Source organism: Chamaea fasciata, unplaced genomic scaffold, assembly GCF_029207755.1.
Source record: "Chamaea fasciata isolate MVZ Bird 193981 ecotype frontalis unplaced genomic scaffold, bChaFas1.0.hap1 SCAF_2, whole genome shotgun sequence".
In the NCBI taxonomy this organism is placed as follows: Eukaryota; Metazoa; Chordata; class Aves; order Passeriformes; family Sylviidae; genus Chamaea; species Chamaea fasciata.
The window spans coordinates 18,498,867-18,512,990 of NW_027094087.1; the positions used below are offsets into that span (position 1 = coordinate 18,498,867).

Sequence of the window (14,124 nt, forward strand, 5' to 3'; positions counted from 1 at the left end):
TTCCTCAAGGATGTAATCTGCTCTTTTCTGCAGAGTTTACTTGCCTGGTTTAACCATAATTTTCCGGTTATTACAGAATTGCTGTCATGTTTTGAATGTTAATGTCTGGCCAGTTTCTGACTGAGAATCCAAAATAATATTAAACTGTCTGTTTCAGAAACATTAAGGCTAAAACCCTTAACTAGAGAAAGATGTTATGCTCTTCCACATGTAAGAATGAAAAAATTTTATAATGTCTAACATTAGAAATTCTTTGAACTTTTCCTACAAAAAGAATGTTTAAATTTTGCACTAAAAGGCTGAAGTTTTTCTCTCATGCAAGTAAAGTGTTAACTGGATACAGTCTCCATAAGCTTTGTGAACATATTTGTGAGGCTTGGATCCAGTTTCAATATAGCTATAAATTATTATAATTTGGCACCAATCTTTCATAAAGACAGAGGATATGTACAAATATTTTTTTCTGCAATAATCACGCAGAATTATTTTATTTAAATGGCAATTACAGTCTAAGGGTTTTGGTTTCAATGTCAAAGACAGTTCTCAAGTTGGGTCTGAATTTGAGTTCGTTTGCTGTGAGCCAGGGAAGCTCTACATGAGCACCAGTTATGACCCAGTTTTGATGACCTTCCAGCACTAAAGAGAAGAGCACACTAAGTGCTACCAGTTCTCATCATGTCAGCCTTGACTAATACTTTGTCAGAGGAAGTAAACCACAGCATCACTATAACTCAGTATTTCATGATACTTTGGAACAAATTTCCAAAACCTGCTTTCAATGAGAAAAGACGGGGATCTAGAAATAGCAACATCCACTTACAAAAACAAGTTTCCCAGCTTCCTGATACAATAAAACAACAGGAATGATAAATTGCACTTACATTTTGCCTAGTTCTTACTGCAAAGGCCTTCTAGGCATGTTGAGAGGCAAAACAGAAAAACCTCACTCTTCCAGTATCAGCCAAACTGAATTCATTGAGCTCAACACAAAGTTATTTTTCCTTGCTCTGTCTTCTGGTAGTACCCTCCTTTCTGTGAAGGAAAAGACCCAAACAAATCAGTGGCGTTTCTCCAGAATATACACTTGGGAGCTTGCCAAAAAGCTGAAATAGAAATTCTTGGTAATTTGGAAAGTAATTCAGCCCCAAAGCATTTGGATTAAGTTCCACAAAATGTTGCTGGGTAGCAAGACTCACCTGGTGGAAAAGCAGTGGTTCATGTAGCACAGGCATGGGTACTCCATGATGTTTTTGAGTTTTGTGGTTTTATTTTATTTTGAGTTTTTTTCATAGATATTATTAGTCTACTTTAAGATTCACCCTGCTCCTTCAGATGCCTGAGGTGCAGTGAGATTCAGGGCTGCCAGAAAGGTAACAGCTCAAAGTCACTCTGACCTCCAAATCCACCTGCTGCTGAGCACAGGCCCCAGCACCAACAGCTTCCTGTCCTCCCACATTTTTTTTCCTAGAGAGGGGATGCAGACACATGCTGCAAACTAAAAAGTTGACTGCAAAATGGTTTAGTCTACAACAGCAATATTTGACTAGCTCATGGAGACCAAGTCGGTACAGGCCCCTTCTGTGGAGCTCTCAGAATCAATTTTTAAAGTGTTGAACAATTGATGGTAGCTGAAGTTAAGATGCCAGTAGAACTTATGATTAAAAACAGTATTGCAAGTGCTCTCATGCACCAGTAGTCACTAAACTGATTTAGCCACGTCAGTAGCATTTTCATATTAGAACTGGCTGGCCTTATTTACAGACTTATAATTTCCAAGGTAACAGCTGAATTCGACAGCTTGTAGACCTCCTTCCCACGAGCATCTCATGGCGTAGGTGTGGAGGACTCAGAGGTCAGAATCAGGAAGGAGCTGCCATCTGTCTTTGATTCTCTCACAGTGTGATGGCTCTTTAGAGAATTAAATCTTTACCCACAAATCCAGACAACAGCCCCTCAGTGCTCAGTTACATGTATTGCTGTGTCTCTGCTCAGAAAGGGCTGTAAGAGAAGCAAATATAGTATCAAGATATAAATACGTTAAAGTGACTGCTCCATCGCCCAGCATCACAGGAAACATTCCATCTAATTGTATAGATTCAAGTGCTTTGAAATGAGCCACCAGGGGCTGTGAGCCTAAAGAGAATCTGTGTGCCAAGCCATTTGAATTTGTGTTTGGTTTTATTTTTCCACTCTTTTTATCTTCTTTAATATACTTACATTTAGCTCCTTGAGTCTGTGCCGTGCAGGAAGTGTCTAAAGCAGGGTAAGGCCTCACCAACTGAGTAAGACTGAAAGCCTGCCTGCAGAAGGGGAAGATGAGCTGTAAAGGCATCAAATTTGTGCCTGGAGTGGAACATTCTAATCTGAGGATGGCAGGCTTGGTGGGAAACATCAAAAAGCCTGACTGCAACACTGCCATCACAGTGAGTGAGGAGACAATATTCTATTAACTGAGGTGCAGGAGTTCTTGAGAACAGTCTCAGCATTTGAAATACATGGGAAAATGCTGACATACCCTGAGTTTAGTACTGTACTGAAAATTATTTTAGCACATCTTCCAAAAAAATGCAGTAAGCGCAGTTGGAGGATTGGCAGGCCACTGCCAGCACAGCTCTGCTGGAAGAGCTAAGGAACTTCCTGAGTACTTTTGTCTTAAACAAACAAGGGGCTTTCCAGGAAGTTCTGAATAATCATCTGACCTTGTGCGTAACTTAACAGCTACAGAGAGGAAAAAACTACCCTGAGATGGAGAGACAAACATTTAAATAAACAAGAAAATGCACCAGCCTGCTTGAGGAAGTTAGGAAAGAACAGACTGAAACGTGCTGCAGGAGTTTTAGCAGAGAGCAACCAATCCAGAGAGACTTGTGAGAGAAGTGCAAAGAATGAAATGTCATAAAGGCAGCCTACTGACTCCACACAGGGGATTTTCTCTGGAGCCTGCCTTCCCTCCATAGTTTAAAATTCTCTCTGTCATTGTGCGGGCCTCTTACTGCTTTCCCCAGTTAAACAGCTACGGTCTATAGAGATGATGGGGCATCAATATCCTCCACATGAGACTACAGTGGCATCATAAAACAGAAGAATGAAGAGCCCCTGTAACCTGCATGCTTTATTCAGGGACACCATGACCATCCACAGAAATCAAGTCAACTACTGATAGCAATACTACTCTGTGGACAGATGATTTTCTACTCAAGCCAAATTAATCATAACAATTCTATGGCTTTTCCAGTCAGGCAATCCTGCATTTTAGGCTTTGATTCTCCTGCACTAAGTAGCTTCAAACAGACTAAAAATAAAGAACAAGTCAAGAGAAAAAAAGGAGATGTGAAGATGCAGAGAAAATTAGCTTTTTCATGCCTGTGAACATACGCTGTGGGAATTTTAACATCTCTCCAATTTAATTACAAGTACCATGTCAATTTTTGTTTGTTTTGTGTATGTGCATGCATATAAATACATTCCAACAAGTGTCTATTCATGTGCTAGATCTCTTTCATCAGTTCTTAACAATGACTGTCTGCAGTTGTGCAAATATGTCTACACACCAGAAAAAATAGAATTTCCTGGAATTTTAAGGGGAACAACACACACACACACATATAAAGACCCCCTTATCTCTGTTGTTGATCTATCCTTATATAAATCACTATAGCAACATTGTAGGTTAGCAATAGGTTTTGGGCCATAGATAGCAGAGCACCCAGTCTTTTCTGTAGCCATCTCTACCACTGTCCCTAAACTATCAATATTTCATTGTAGACACCATGGTTGAAGCCTTAACTTATGCAATATATTGGGTTGCTCATTGGGTTTCCCTGCAAAAGTGTTGTCATGCTTTAAGTTAAATTTGCCTCGTGCAAAAAATCTGAGCACACACCCTGTCTCTGAGATAACCTTCTTTAACCTTTCATATCAGCACAACAGTATTGCAGTGGTCCCTCACATCCAACACAATCCACTGAAGGATAAAAACAAGTGATGAAAGAAAGAGTGGGTTACTTAGAGGGATTTAAATAGTAGTGTCCTGGCTTTGTTAGAAGTAAGCATTTGTGTTGGTGCAGATGTCTAAAAATATAATTTTTTACTTTAAAGTGGTAAACACCATCACTGATTTTTTTTTCCAGTTTGTACAACTTTTGAGATGAACTGATTCTGAAGCATACATTGTCCCTGGTTCTAGACTGCCAATGAACACAGCTTTTGGGTGGACTGTGGGGCCTGTTTATTTTTAGACTTTTAAAACTAAGATTGCAAACAGATGGATGGATGACTTCCCTATCCCCCTCCTTTTCTGCAGAAGAAAAAAATAAACAACAAAGATCGATGATTTCTTTAGAGCAAACACCAAAACTTTTGAGACAATAGAAGTTTTATTTCAGACTCCTCACTAGGACCAAGCTTATAATCTGCAAAATATTCGGTCTTGATGTACTGAGGAGGAGGAAAGGACAGCTGTGTGTCAGCACCAATCTTCTCTGTGAAAACACAAACCTAATTCTGTGCCCTTTGATTTGGATAGTGATAAACAGTAGAATGACTCAAGACACCACTTTTTTTCCACAACAGCTTAAAAAAACAGCAGCAAAAAATAGTTTCAACTTGTAAGAAAACTAACACCTCAGCAGACACAAGCATTTGCTAAATATAACACTGGCCTTTCTACTCCTTCCACTTCCACAGAAGTGTTTCCAGTTGCATTTGGGTTTCTGCTCACACAAACGTCCTCCTTTTGCAGAAATCAGATTCCAGTCACAAGCATTATCCTGGGGAGAATAAACTTCAGGGTAGGCTTGACTTTGATCTTATGAATACTGGAATAAGAGAATAATCAAATGCAGTGATGTGGCTCCACTGCAAAAGAAGAGAAAGATGTCCAGTCAGACTCTGGCCCCTAAGTCCTCTGGCTTATCCCACTAACTTGAAAAATCAACAGCTAGCCAGGTACTCAAGACTATGCCTAAAGCTACAAGCAAAGGAACAAGATTTTTAAAATACCTTTTTTATGGAATCTAAACAAATAAAATAAGATTTTATTATTAACACATTTCTGTACAATACATTCACCATTGATAGGTCAAACTGGAGAAATTCCATTGAAACAGACTGAAAAACAATGCTAAGATAATTACTTTTCTCCTTTTCAACTCTGGAGTTGGAATACCAACACATGTGACATCACAGAAGAAGCAGATTATGATCCAACAGCAAATAGCTTCATCCACCAGAAGCAAGTACCTTCCATGAAGCACACAGGTAACAGGAGCTCACAGCATTCATCTAGAATTAGGGGGACTTAAAGCTACACTTGGTGTCGGGGCAGAACAATACTTTTCACAGTGCGACCCTGTAAACCCTCAGCTTCCAGTGCATCCCTACATGACAATGAGTATGAGCCAGGGTTACTGTCCTGGTCTAAGCACTACTAATACATACACCTTCCTTGAGAAAAATCTGCTGCATGCTTATTCTTGAGAATGGAGACTGGAGAAATCTCTGAAGAACAACTGCAAAGCTATTGATAGTGGAAAAAAACCACATGGAGTTTTATCTGGAAATTTCACCATTCAAGGATCATGAAGAATTCCTGTACACAAATCATACACTGCAATACCTGTGTAAAGTAGAAGGCATGACTATGTCTATTGTACAGTATGAAACCAGACCCACTGAAGATAAAGGCAACATTCTCAAAAGTGGCTATAAATTTTGGAAGTCATGGGGATCAGGAGTATTCTAACTGCAGATCTCTCCATAAGTAAAGTGCAATCTGCTTTGATACCTTTTGTTCCAATAGCCGTTTTAAAAGTTCACAGCAGTTTCAGGAAAAAAGAAAGAGATTTTTCAGATGTTTAGACCTTCAAAACAAATGGACATTCTTTGAAGTGTTAACCTTATAACTACACTCAGAACATGTGCTAAGCCACTGACAGAGTGGGAAATGCATTTTCTGGATACTCACTGCTTAGGAAACTAAATAGTTGTACTTTGCCCTCTTGCCCCCTTTGGTAGGCATATGGATTTTATCTGTCATCTAAGCTGACCAACCCTATAACCCAGCAGCCAACCTCTAGCCACCAGGCAAACTTTAAAGTCACATTAGAAATTGGGTGCATAGTTTTGTCACAGTGATTTAGTGTGCTAGTACAAAATGGAGATAACAGACACTACATTGTTTTTCTTCTCAAAAGGTAATGTTTCTTAAGTATACTTTTAAAAAATCCATGCATAGGCAAGTAGATCTCTGCAACATATGCCATGCCCAAAGTCTGCCTTGGCCTTTTCACTCCTATTGCTTTAGACATCCATTTCTATCCCTATGATCAGGCTATGAATAGGGAAGAAATGCACAGGCTGGTAGAAAAGCCCCCACAGCACAAGGAAAAATCTGCCATTAAGTAAAATGCTGCTACAGACTGCACAAGACAAAGCTGGCTATTAATTCCTAAAAAATGAGCTTGCAGGTCTTACATTTAATGGACACTTTTACCAGAGCATGAACAACAAACACAACCTATTGCAAATACGAGTATGTTCACAGTCCATTAGGAAGGAATGTCCAAAGTTTAATTTTTTTTCAGCTTATGTTCAGATTCTTTTTAGCTATGCTGGCTGTTAGGACCAAATTTATTAGGACAATGTAAGAATTTTGTATAATGAATAAGTGCCTCACAGATTATACCTTCACATAAATGAGTTCAACCCTCATGAAAAGGAACCTTGACAACTTTCCTGTATCCTCTGAAAAAACAGCCTGAGATAAGGCTGTATGAAGAAAAATAGGACACCTGATAACCCAAGTACAAGCAAGGGCTTTGCCTTGACACAATCTGAGTACACACTGAAAGGAAGAGCATGCAAACTAATACTACCTAAGGGATCACTCCATCACATGCTGACCATTTGCACAGGGTCAGCTCCTGAAAAATGTTTTCCATTTTATATTTACCCTGAAAATCAGAATAGAACACAGCTGCAAACAAAGACTTTCAATGAAAAACAGTTAGTAAAGGGCCTCCCTCTCTCCCCTAATTATTTGAAAAGTAAAAAACCACTGCTTCTGTCCATCATCTTTTGCCTCTTCTTCATTTCCATTGAGCCTCGGGCCTCAATGCTTCAAAGGCACAGAGTGGTTTCTGCAGGAGCAGTAAATGCCACTCTATTAGGATGAAGCTTTTGGCCAGTGCTAAGGGAGGTTTAGCTAATGGGAAATCCCATGTGCAGAACTACTTTCATCACCGATGGTTCTGCTGGAGGTGAATGTTTACTGGAGAAGCGTCTGGCCTGCTGGCATGAGCAGCAGATGGAAAATTCCTTTATAGGGGTGGGAGGAAAGACAACAGTGAAGTGAGGTGAAAGTTGTAGCAGACAGCCCTGTCTCTACCATAATGGTCCTGGGTTTAATGGAAAACACATGGTATGAGAAGGGATTTGCCTTCCTCCAGAACGCCCTGCAGGCTGTTGGAAATACAAGCAGCCGAGCTGGGAGAGCCCTGTCTGCTCTCTTCATCCACACAGATGCTCACCTCTGCAGTCAGAGCTCACACACAGCTCACCCACCATGCCAGGTCCCATGATCTGTGTTAAACAGCTTTTTGTCACTAATGTCACCAAGCTGTCAGTCCTGAAAGAGATGAACATTTCCTACCAGCAGCTCATTACTGTATTCTCTGTGAGTTTCCCTGCATGACCCCCCCATCCAAAACAGATGAAGATAAATTCAGTTCAACAGCTGACAAAAATCACAGCCTGTAGTAGTAAGGCTGCAATTGCACTAAGTAACTGAATAGCAGGATAACATGGTACGATCACATCCTCACATTTCTTGCTTTTCCTGTGCTTCAAAACTAAAATCTCACCCTACACTTCAAATATGAAACATTACTTCCACTGCCCTGTATATCCTTCTTATTCCCATGAAGCTGGGGAAAATCTCACTAAAATATCAGAATTTGCTAATTAATTGAAATCTGTTGGCATTTTCTATCTTCTCTGTGTAAACATCAACAACTATACAAGGCTGCAGAAAATGAAGATACTCCTATGCTCTACTAACCATTTAGATCACAAGCTCTTTCAGCAATAGCACATCTTTTGTACGAAGTGCAGCACTCAGCTCAACAGGGTTCAGACCCAGACACACAGATCTCCTGCAAATCTAAATGAGACTTCATGTAGAATTAACCAAAAGCTTTAAAAAGGAAAAGGAGCAGGAAACATTTAATCTTCATAATAAGCATTATTACAACATAAAAGTGCTGCAGCATAACCAAATATGTCCTGTTCCAGTAAGATAGGCACTTCAAAGCCACCAATTTTCAAAGATTTCCAAACAATTGGGATTCTTTGATTCTGAGGTTCATTTTATAGATTTTGCTTCCATGATCCTGGCTGTTTTGCTGCTGGCTTACAATCCACCGTCTACCTCTCAAGTGGTAAATGGAATTTCAAAAGCAAAACAGGTCAAGAGATGGTAGAGTTTGGAGTCCCTACCTCTACTGGATCATTGACCAAGCTATTTTCCCTTCCTATAACACTATACACCTTTAGGACATGCTTCATCTCATTAAAAGCATAAAATCAACTCTTTAACTGAAACGTACTTGAGGAAGGCAGTTGAAGTGTGAGAAAGATTAAAACATTCTTGGTCCTATCATTTTGAATCTCACACCATGCGGAGGAAGAAGCTGAGATATATCTTATATACATTTTCCACTCTCAGTATTGTGAATAAACTCATTGTAGGTCATTATACACAAAACTGCACAACTCAATTTTGCTGTTTTAAGTATGGAGTTACAAAGAAGTTTCAATCAGTTCTAAGAGTAGGGCATTTAAAAGTTCTATCAATTTTGAATGAAATTTCCTACTTAGCATCAGATCAGGGTGATCATTTTACTAAGCATGCTTTGACTCCCTTTCCCCAAACTAGATGTGCACTGTAAATCTGACAGACCATCTCAAAACGTCAGAAGCATTTAGAGTTATCATCTACATTTAAATAATGGATCATATCCAGAAACTTAAACAGCAGTTTTAGAGATGTGTGTAGCAATCTTAATTTCCCATTACTGGAAATAGAGATGCAATGACGTTAAGCCCCTCATTGAAGGTCACCCAGCACATTATCTGCTTCCCCTCCTACTCATGCTTTTGATCACTCTGAAGCACAGATAAACAACAGTCTAGGTCATGGTGCTTGGCCCATTTGAAAATTTGCCTACTACAACACACACTTCAACTGAGGCATTTGGAATCTGAGCCTTTGGTAAGAAGCAAACTCTCCAAACAGGAAGCCCCAGGGAGGGGGAGTGAAGCAACCTAGGCTCCAGTCCAAACTTCTCAGCCTGTTGCTCGCTGATTCATTTAACACCCTGTTGCTGCCAGCACCCTTCAGAGGTCACCATTGCCTTCTGTGGGCCAGGCCTGTGTCCTTCGTCTGTCACACATAGGTGTTGGTACTTTTGGTCACCACATAACACCTTCAAACCGGGGCATGGAGTGCAAACTATTAATAACTTGGCACAAACAAATGTATTTATTTCAGCTAGGTAGAAAAGACAATAATGCCGACATGGGTGGCATAAGCCCATTTCCCTGACGCGGCTCCCACCTACAACACTTTTCACAGCTGTGTTCTTTTCACTTTGAGTTTCTGTGACAATAATATTATAAATTCCCAGCCAGGTAGACTATAATAGAGTGGTAACTTGCTGAAATCATTTATTTTTGCACTGTTAGCTAGCTATAGTAATATCACCTTCCATTGCTTCCTTGGTGATGCTTAGATTGGTATCTAAGGCAGCACCAATCCTTTTTGTACATGGTTCTGTACCCAGGATGGGCCATACTTGACTGTTATCTAGTCAAGTATGGCTGGAAATTGTAACATCAGCTGTCCAAAGGGGCAAAGTGAAAGTAGAAGGGTGCACAAATCAGTCATTTAGATCAAGGAATACACAAATGACAGTCCAACTAGCTTTGATTTTTTTTTTTTCTGACTTAAAAAATTTATAACAAGGGTTAGATGCTCTATAAAAGATACAATTATTTTCAGCATCTGAGGATCCGACTCAGGAGAATAAACTTAATAAAGCAGGTTTAAAGCCAATACATCACAGGTGCCATTAGTTCACAGAAAAACAGTCATACAATGACCCTGCTATTATCTGTACACTGAGAACTATTACCATGAAAGTCTGACAGAAAAACATAATAGGAATAATGTACCCATCTGCTGGGTTTTGTCAATACTAAAATTATTTTCTGGCTATTTTCTTGTCCTCCTTACATGCAAAAACCTTTGAAATATGAACATTTTGGCTTTTGAATTCTGTGTGTGTGTGGTTTTTGAAACTAAAAAACTAAATTCTCCAGGCATTATGCCTTTAGATCCTTGTAAAGCCAGTATTTCTTTTACAGACTGAGTGTCAGAGTGATGCTGAGAAAATATAGATGTGAACATTAAACACTTCTTCCTGTCATAACTGCCCAACTGAATGAGTTTTGCTACAGATGAAAGAGATGAAACCTTCAAAAATACAACTCAAAAGAGGCTACTTCAAGATATTTTTGAAGGCCTTTAGTGCAGTTAGAATCATACACAAGCCATTTTCCTCACTGTGTTATCCTTTCCGAGGAAAGCCATCAGGAAGTCATTGCATTCATTAGGAATCTCCTAGCACTTTATAGTATTCGTTTGTTAACCACTCAGGATGTTCCAGGAAGAGATTATCATTTTTTTATGGTCTGGTTACGGTCTATTGAAATCTGGCAAATGAATAAAAAATGAGAGAGGGTAGCTGGCTAACTGCTACCATTGAGGACCTTTTTGCTTTGGTCAAAAGGCACAAAATAGATGAACCAGTGAAAGAGGGAAATGGAAAAATGTTTCTGATATATTCAACTACTGAAACTGGAATTAGGGATGCTCAGTTTCCCATCTGTCCTGATTTCTACACACAAATGCCTTCCTGATGCAAATTTAGATACAAGTTCTGTGTTTTTCCCAACTCACCCAAACTCTTCTCACTGCAGTATGGTCTTTGATTAACACAGGCATATTTGGTCACAGGCTTTTCCAATCCAATAGGATGTTCTTCATACCTGCTGTGCTGCCCTACTGTACTTGCCTTCTGCAAATTCATAATTCTCAGGATACATCCTTCTACTTAAACACACACAAGCCATTTTTAAGAATGTTTCCTTTTGGTTTGGTAAGGATGAGGGGGTTTCGTTTGTTTGATTTGGATTCTTTTTAAAGCCTAAGGCTGAAATAAAGAAGGGGCAGTCATTCCAGGACAGTCCATGCCAGCAACACTTGGTGCTCTGGAATCACAAGGTATCCCATAAATGAGACATGAGTCATTGAATCTTGAGCCTTGTTCTGGGCTGTGGTGCTTTCTGGCTTCTTTCAGGCAGAGCTTCACCGTGGGTGCTCAGCCCTCTTGGTTTTGTCATCCTTATCCCCTGTTTAAAGTTAACACCTGCCCCCACAGGCTAAGACCGCTAGGCTTGAGGAAAATTGCCAGCACCTCTGGAAGGTAAGCTTTACTACCTGACATTTCAGGAGATGGCTTTGAAGGGCAAACCTCTAGAAATTACTGTAAGAGAATCCTCAGTTCTTCTGTGTTCCTGTAATTCATCACTCAGCAGAGGAAGCCTGAGAGACACATTGTCTTACGAGGGGTCTCCCTTTTCCTTACTGATTATCCTGACTTTGCAGTGTGTCTGCAGCAAGTTTGCGTGTGGAAATTGTATAGACATGACATAAATCACATCAGGTTTTCTAGCAATAATGTGACCCCAAGGCAACATATTCAGTAAATTAAAAATAAATTACGTGATGGCCTGATGTGACTTCAGCAGACCTCATGTCAGACCCAGCCTGAGGGAGGAATGTGCCTTCTAGCTTTTTTGTAACAACTGTCCTTCAACAACCAGTTAATTATCTACAGATACTGTGTGTTTAGAAGACATAAAACAAGACCAGCTGATTTCAAAAACTTTAAAATAGACTTGAAAATGCACCTCTAGGGACTCACACAGTGTAGAGTACATAAGTCTAGGGGACACCACTGCTCACAGCAGTTCTGAGGGCACACAAAGGATGGAACTGTAAAATCTCTCAGGAGTTTGGGGGTGGCCATATTACCTGTGTGAGAGCTCACAAATGAAGAGTGACGCTACAAAACACTTCCAATCATTCTCTCAAATGTGAGTGTTCAGTTCATTTACATACCTGGTTTCTCAAACCAAGTGAGGACTTCTTAAAAAGTAGAGGACAGCTGTAATACAAATGTGATGACTGAGTTCTGGAACTGAGATTTGCATGCAAAGTCTGCCCATAGCACTCTTTCTCTTCTCGTGGTTGCATCTGAGCAGAAAAAAAATCCACAAATCTGTATCATACACCTACTCATCTTTAGTATGCACATATAAACATACAGCTGTATTTTGATTTCACAGAAAACCCATAAAACAAAGGATTATAAATTCATATGATTATTTTCTTTTTTTTTTTCCCCAAGATAGCTGACAGAGCCCCAGAAGAATATGGCTGAATGTTCTAATGACTTTTGGCTGGTGTGGTAGTTTATACAAAGTTGAAAATAAATAAGGTTCAGCCTCCACTGAATATAGATAGATGTCAGCTCCAATTCTTGTTCATTCACAAAACCTCTCTTAAAAATTATTATGGAAACTTTTTCAAATGTTCTGCTTTTCTCTTTTTCTAAGCTTTTAGAGAGGTAGCTAAGTTTATGGGGATTAGAGTCAAAATATATGCTTTATTTTCTAAAAGAGTCTAGCCAATGCACACAAGAAAGTGTATTTTCATTTTCCCAATGACAGGTATAACATATCTTCACTCATATGGAAAACTAAACACTATTACCTTAACAATGTAGGTCACTTTTACTCTGAAAAAGCTCTATTAATTCTTCCCATTATCTCTATACTCAAGTTGCCACCATAGGTGTCAATTAGTATCTTATACTGTCTCCCTTTTTTTTGAAATGTCAATACTTTTTTAGAGAACAGTGGGGATGAAGCTTTTCCTTGGTCATACTCTTGGAGCATATGCTTCTAGCTGAACTAGAACTCTCCTTTTAGCCCAAGCTCCATGTCATTTGAAATTTCTTTTCAGCAAATAGAGATCAAAAATGAATGTACAAAATTTGATGTGATCTCTTCAATACAGTGAAAAGTGGCAAAAATAACCGCTTTTCTCTGGAAGCACTTGCTTTGTATCTCTACCCTACAATACAGTCAGTATTCGATATTATTTAACTGAAAATTCATTCAGTTTAAATAGTAGTTGTCCCTTTTCTTTTCCTTCAGGCTAGTCCCCAGAGAAGTCTCTGATTCACTTGCATTTTATACTTGCACCCCTCATCACCTAATTTAATTTTATCCTGTGTTCTCTGTATCCTGGCTCTTCAACCTCTCTAGTCCTTCCACAGAGCTCTCTTTGCAGGCCAACATCTCACACTAAACCCACTGACACAAACGGATCAAATATTCTCATTTTATCCTGCATCCTGTGGCTACATTGTCAAGGGACTGGTGAAATTCAGCCCCTCTTCTGGTAAGCAGTAGGCATTTACCCCCTCAAAGAAACACTATAACACAGTATAGAAAATGATGAGAAGCCTTGCCTGGGAATGAGACGGCATTAGAAGATGATGCTTGCAGTCAGCAAGACTCATGCACACACCAGGTTAAATCACCAGCTTTGGCCGATACCACCTGATGAGAAAATTATTACAACTGGTTACAACCTAAGATTTAAATTCCCTGCAAAATCTATGGAAAACTTGACAAATTGTTTCACCTCACGTTTGAAGAACCCCTCTCACTTCTGCCCAGTGTTTTAAGTGCCATGGTATTAGGACTACCTAAAAATAGGCCTTGCACAAGTTGTGAGCAGGAAGACTACAAAAGATTCCTGTAAGAGGACATGGAAAATTCCTATCCACAGGACACATGCATAAAACTTACATTAGCAATCAAGTCTATGAATTAATTCAATTCAAATACTTCTGAGTGGAGGAATCCTTCAAGCCCACGTGTGCAAAGCTTTGAAGTAAAACCTACAAATAAAAGTTACAGCAACCAAAT

General features: G+C 39.5%; 2 long non-coding RNA genes across 2 annotated transcripts in view; both read right to left on the bottom strand.

The window, feature by feature from the left end:
• LOC136285828 (uncharacterized) overlaps positions 1-940 on the bottom strand; it is an 87,530-nt gene extending 86,590 nt beyond the window's left edge. The window contains exon 1 of the long non-coding RNA XR_010719559.1: positions 882-940. This is a non-coding gene — a long non-coding RNA (uncharacterized lncRNA). The remainder of the gene's footprint in view (positions 1-881) is intronic.
• Positions 941-4,406: 3,466 nt separating this feature from the next.
• LOC136285827 (uncharacterized) overlaps positions 4,407-14,124 on the bottom strand; it is a 79,491-nt gene continuing 69,773 nt past the window's right edge. Inside the window, exons 2-4 of the long non-coding RNA XR_010719558.1 lie at positions 13,662-13,752; positions 12,245-12,379; positions 4,407-4,857 (exon numbers count right to left, since the gene is read on the bottom strand). This is a non-coding gene — a long non-coding RNA (uncharacterized lncRNA). The remainder of the gene's footprint in view (positions 4,858-12,244; positions 12,380-13,661; positions 13,753-14,124) is intronic.